The following is a 7,029-nucleotide window of genomic DNA, read 5'->3' as shown; positions in this document are numbered from 1 at the left end:
CATCTGCAGGACCTTCTTCTCCATAGGCACACCATCATCATCAACTTCCATGACGGTAATATTTTTAGTCAGCCACTTTGCTTGTGCCCTTGGCTTTCGTATTGTTGCTCCAGTAGGACCTGGTTGCGTAGACATCTAACTGGGAGCTTGTGCTTCATCAGAGGATCCCGATGACTCATTGGCAAATATCTTGTAGATACGAATATGCAGATACAATTGTATAAGTCTTAGTAACTATATTCACTTTTATATGAATTTATGAAAATATGATGTATTTATTATCTAAAGCAAAGGATCCTAGCTAATTTCTAATAGTCAAAGGTATGTCATAATCACATTAGAGGATATGTGACCCGAGTAGGTTCCCATGCTCTTGTATAGTTCTGGAGAAAATTTTGGCATCACCTCTTCGCTGTTCTCCAAATACACATCTCGACAATGAACCGAGAGGGTGTGTATCCAAAGAACAATAGAGAGACGCCACCAAATTCTCTCTAGAACCATACAAGAACACAGAAACCTACTACTCGGGCCACATATCCTCGAACTGTCCAAAGTACATGGACAATTTGGGAGCATCTTCTTATACATATGATGAGTTACCAAGTGTAACACCCAAAAATTCAATATTTGCAATAATTTAAAATTTGTTAGAAATTGATCAGGCGCTGCAACTTAGCTCAATAGGAAATTAATTTCTAAATTTAACTTGGCCTAGAAAAAATTGTTTGATTGCATTCATGCCGTTATAGATGCATTAGGGTTTTATTGGGTGGAAAAAGTTTGCAAATTTCGCTAGATTTCGCCGTTTTAATACCTCATTTTGAATTATGTTGAAAATTCTAATGGAAAAAGTTTTGGAAATTAAGAAATTGCGCTTGGGCCGAATTTTTTCTTCCGACCCAGTTTTCCTTCCTCCCCTCCCTCCTTTCCCCTCCCGCGTGGGCCGGCCTCTCTCCCAGTGCCAGCCCAAGTCGGCCGAGCGCCCGCCGAGCCGACCACTCCAACCAGCCCGTCGCCCTCGCTCTCGCTGCCTTGTGGGACCCATCGAGCCGCGAGCCGAGCCGCCGCTTGATCGGCTCCCCTTCTCCCACCTCCGTCCGCCCGCCTACCCGATTAACGCCGCCGCCGCCGCCATTTCAATTGGAGCTGCCCCGCTCATCTCTCCGCCCGAGTGCCAAACCGTCGCATGCGCATGCTCTTCCCCTCCTTTTCCCCCTCATCAATTTTGTGAAATGGCCGCCCGATGCCATTTTCGGCCGCACAGAGTAGCTCTGGCATTGAAGGTTCGGCCGGCCATGCAGCTCCCTCTCTCTCCCTTCCCTTCTATAAAATCCGTGCCACCAGGTTCTCCATCCTTTCGAGCACCCCGTCCACCCTTCTCCTCTTTCTCTCCCGCACGGAATCGACCCCGACACCGGTCTTCTTCTCCGCCGCCAGTGAGAGCTCACCGCCACCCTTGTTCTTCTTGTCCGAGCCCTCTTTTGACCTTGGCTCTTGCTCTTGGGCGTCGCAGGGCCCTCGGTGAAGTCTCCCGACGTTCCTCGGCTTATCCCCGTCACCAGAGCGCCGCCGCACCGAGCTCCGAGGTCGCCGATCGCCATTCTTCGCCGCCAGCCACCTTCAGACCCTCTCCGCCGGCAAGAAGCCCTCCGTAAGACTTCCCTTCGCCTCCTCTATCTTTTGCGCCATTCCCCGCCGAGGTCCATGCTCGTTTGCGCCATTCCGGTGAAGGTCCAGCGATCCCCGCCGCCGCTGGTTGCCGGCCGCGTGTGCCTTTGCTGCCGGCCAAGCCCCCTTCAACCTCGGCTGCCCGATCAAGATCCAACGGCCCAGATTATTTGGTGCATACCCCTTTGAAATCTAGTGCACCGTAGGCATGGACCGGCCTTCCAGGCCGTGGTCCATGGTCCCGTAGACCTATTCCATACGATTTTGTTTTGAGAAATAAAACTGTTTCGCTTTATGACATCATAAATTCAATTTCCAGTATAAAAACAATTTGGATTTTCTCTGATAATAAGAAAAATTGCAGAAACACCCCTAGAACTTCAAACGCTCACAACTTTTTACTCGTAGCTCCAATTTAGATGATCTTTGCGCTCATATTCTCGTAGAGACGTGTAGATTTTGTTTATAGGGATTTTCCCTAGTTTTAGGTCTGTTTGGTGTACTGTTCTTATGTATGATTGTGTGCTCGTGTAGACGATTCAGTCCAGGAGTTCGAAAACTTTCAGGAAGAAGATTTTGAAGGACCTGTGCATCACTTCGACGAAGGCAAGTGTCTTGACCATGTTGCAAATCCAATTTTTATATAAAAATAGTCTTTATCCAATATGCATGCTGTTTTACAAAATGGGTAGTATAGCAAATACTAGTGTTAGCTGTAGATGTTTTATCCTGAAAATAACATCATGTTTATGCTTAGCCATGCTTTAGATGAACATGTAGCGTGTAGGTGATGAATCATGAGTTATGAACTAAAAGTTGATATAGGAAGTATGTCATGAAAACTGATGTTGTTAAGGGAGTTAACAACAAAGATAATTGGGGTTTTATGCAAGAAAGGGCTACTTTTCCCAGCATGGTTGGTTGTTTGAAAATGTTTGGTAATCTACCCTTATGGGGTTATTGGCGGTCTTGCCCAGACCATTTTAAGAATCGGTTCGTGGAGTGACCATCCATGGCAAACAGAACAACCACGAGACCAATATGGTACGGCTTGGCCTAGTAATTAGATGTTCTCCCAGTGTTGTATGAGCCAATTGGATGTGTAGATAAGGAAGGGTTACTTCCCGATTCTACCCGGCACAAGAGGGGGCTTCTGAGGTGGAGGGTTACTCCACTTATGTACGGCAGTGAAGCCTCAGTGGGCAAGTGTATACAGGGAGACTCTTTGAAAAAGCCTCGTAGTGATCTCTTGACGCACACCCCGAAAGTGTGTAAGGTACCAGCAGGTACCGGCAACAGAGAAGATCGCGACTCGTGGGTAAAGTGTACAAACTCTGCAGAGTGTCAAACTGAATATTCAGCCGTGCTCACGGTTATGAGCAGCATGGACCCTCACATGATTAGCCGGGTGGTTGTTTTACTTAGATTGAAAATTGGGTTGAATTCTCGGAGGTTAAAGAAAATCTTTGGTACGTCTTTTCCTGTTTAAAATAAATTTTGTTTTTTCATAGTTCAGGGATAAAATTGGCTTTTATGCAAATGAAACCCTAGAGAATAGGAAGCCTTGATTCAAGCCACCATATAAAATTAAATTTTTCCCCCACTTGTTGAGTACTGAAAATACTCACACTTGCTGTTTCAGAAGGTGAAACTTTTGGAGAATTCCCTGAGGACGACTTCCCTGAAGATGATGCCGAGTTCTAGGCTTGTGGAACTCTCGGTCGGCTGCCTGTTGGCTTGGAGCTGCGCCGTTCTTTTTCCGCTGTGGTGTATTTTTTTTCTTTAGACCCGTGTGTGGTCATTTTGTAATAATTAGCGTTGTAATAAGAAGCACTGTGTCTGTTACGCACTAATAAAGTCGCTATATGTATGAATAAACTGATCCTGGCATACATATAGTTTACATCTAGTTTTGGTTTTAAAACCGGGTGTGACACCAAGTCATATTTATAATCAAACACTCCCAAATGGGATACAACGTAATAAGTTACGCAACCTAAATTCATTTTTGGAATTTTCTTACAAATTTAATTTTAACCATCATGAACTTGTTGTGCAATATGCATACATTAGTAACAAGAATATATAGTAGCAGATAAACAAGAATAAGAATTAATGTGTACTGTTAGGACTGTACATAAGCAAGAATAAAAATAGGTAAATATGAAAATTGCATATGCCAAGTATATAAATACCAAGAACATGTTTATATTATCAAGTTTTACTCTCAGAAAGCGGGTTACGACTTATGTCGCCATCCAAATGGCAAATTGGCTATCTCATATCATCGGTATGTATGACAGCTCACTCTTAATTCTCAGATAATTCCCAAGAACAACATGCACTGCAACCTCCATATTTATGCATATTGAAAAGTAAAAATTCTACATGGTTATGCTAAACTGCTAACCATTGATTCACATATCCTATATCTCCTAAATTACCGTAAATACTACATAGAAATCGCAACTCAAGGGTCAAAATTAGGAACACATAGAGTTTAAGTATTCAATAGTAAGTGTTAAATGGGTAAGATAACAGCGCGCCTAATTCATCTGTGCTAAACAGCTAAGTTCATATTGTCGCACCTAAGTAGACTGCGTTGTCACACACAACCTCACTTAACCGCTGTCATTATCGAGTAATATAATCTGACATACCATTTGCATTCACCCCCGGCACACAAAGTATGGCAGAATGCACAGAAGTAACTCACAATGGCGGATGAGGATGATGGCGGTAGACGTTGGTGAGGAGGGGACGGCGGGAGGCCTACCTCGAAGGACAAGGATGATGGTGGCGCAGACCACAGTGGTGTGGGATCCTCAGCATCAGGGTGCTCATCGGGGAGGAGGTGACGGCGGTGTGGGCTCCTCGGCGTCGAGGTAGTCGGGGGCGAGGGCGTAGGGAAGACGTCGTCGGGGAGGGGGATGGGGACGGCAGGGAGACGGCAACGGCCTTGAGGATGAACTGGAGAAGGAGGCGAGGAGGAATGGGCGACAGGTATGGTACGACTTAGACAAAATCAAAGGCTAGGGTTCCCGAGCCTATTATTTAGAAACATATCATTAGTGATGGGTGAATTTACCACCCTTCACTAATGATCGGGTCACAGTGATAGGTGAATTTACCACCCGTCACTAATGCTCGGGTCATAGTGACGGGTGGATTTACCACCCCATCACTAGGACTTGGTAATTAGTGACGGGTGGTAAATTCACCCGTCACTAATGTGATCATCCCTCTATTTACATGTATACTGGCTGCATCCGAAAGTAAAGTCAGGATTTGGTAGCAGGATAATTCGATGATGAGAAAAATGTACTCAATTAGCTATCTCACTTGCATTCTCAATTTAACACACTTTTTCAATTAACTGACCTTTTCATTAATTTAGGATAAGTAAGTTCATCACTACAAAAAGAAGGTCCGGATTACAACAAAAAAATACCCATCCGGACTAAAAAAGATGGGTGCTAAATCCAAATTGCTAAATTTGTATTACCACCATAAAACTAGGTAAGCAATGGACTACGATTCATCAGTGTCATCGTCGTAGTCGCCACCGGCGCTGGCCATCTCCTCATCCTCCTAGTTGGTCATGTCGGAGTTGCACATCTCCTCCTCCTCCTCCTCCTCGGTGTTAGAGTCGCTGCCCATCTCCACCTCCTCCGCCAAGAGGTGTGCGATGGCCTCATCACTAACGATGGCCTTCGCCGTTCCCTCAGCTTCACTGATGAGTTCTGCCTCATGGACGGCGTGAGTAATCACCTCGTTGTTGGCAATCGCTTTCTCCTTCTCATCCTCCTCCTCCGCCTCCACCACCAAGAGGTCCTAATCGATGTAGTCATCGTCGGGGGCTGGCACCGAGGACGACGACGCCAGGTCCTTATCGTTGGCAGCCATAGACGGCGTTGGATTAGAAGAGGGCAGTGGGTGCGGCAGCGAGGAGGAAGCTTAGGATGTGTAAATCGGACGCTAAGGTTCCCAGGCTCGTTGTTTATAAACATATTATTAGTGACAAGTCTCGCACCAGTTCCTATAATTTGGCAAACTCATCATCAATATACTCATATTGCCCCTCAGCATCATGCACCATTTGGTCCACATTCTCCACGAAATTCACGTAGTCATCATTGAATCCTAATATGTCTATGTCCCTAAGATAATCATCCATATCACTGGCTGGCTGGAGACCTCGATCCGTACTACCATCTGGGAAGACCTAATCCATTTTCCCTTCGTTAAGGCCTTCCTCGCCGTGTTTGTTCCAAATGTGACATGTCTCTTTGAATCCACACCTTAACAAGTGATCATACACATTGTCAGGTTTTGGGAACTTTTTCTATTTCTTGCAATCACAGCATGACACCAAATTACCGTTTTACCCCGACCTTCCATATCCACCACCGCGACAATCAAGAAAGACTTCACCCTGCTTATGTACTCGTTACAAGTGCGGCAATCAAGGTAAATCCAACTTCGATCCACCATCTGCAAATTGATAAAATATTAATTCTAAATAGAAACGATAGAGAAAGTAGAATAAGTATAAAAATTCTAACTCAATTTAACTAAATTAAGTGTGTACGTGTGTTCTAGTGATATTCAAGACAACAATTAACATCCAAATATGATACATGCTATCTATGGCGAAGGATCATAGCTAATTTCTAATAGGCAAAGATAGGTCCTAATCCCATTTGAGGATATGTGGTCCGAGTAGGTTTCCATGCTCTTGTACAATTCTGGAGAAAATTTCAGCAGCACCTCCACGCTATTCTCCAAATATACGTCTTGACAACGAGCCAAGAGGGTGTGTATCCGTAGAACAACAGGGAGACACCACCGAAATTCTCTCTAGAACCATACAAGAGCACATAAACCTACTACTCGTACCACATATCCTCGAACTATCCAAAGTACGTGGACAATTTGGGAGCATCTTCTTATAAATATGACGAGTTGATAAGTCATATTTATAATCAAACACTCCTGAACGGGAGACGTAGGTTACACATGTACACTAAGGGGGACAATCCACATATATCAAGATCTGAGAGAAGGAGCAAAATTGTTGATTCCAACTCAAACCCTAGAATCCACCATGCATATATGAACAAGAGGAGGTGAAGAGGGAGGAGGCAAACCTTCAAAGGCAGGGATAGACACCAACTTCAAATCATTTGGCCTCAATAGAATCACCAAAAAAATCACCCTTTTGCCGAGCAGCCGCGACGGATAGACACTGTATGATCATACTGCTCAGTGAATAAAATAATAATAAACATCACTCATTAGTAACAGGTTATAAGGACAACTATCACTAATGAGTGAGCCATTAGTGATTGATCTTAT

The sequence above is a fragment of the Phragmites australis genome, chromosome 2, assembly GCF_958298935.1.
Source record: "Phragmites australis chromosome 2, lpPhrAust1.1, whole genome shotgun sequence".
NCBI lineage: Eukaryota > Viridiplantae > Streptophyta > Magnoliopsida > Poales > Poaceae > Phragmites > Phragmites australis.
Note: the sequence above shows the minus strand (reverse complement) of the source record.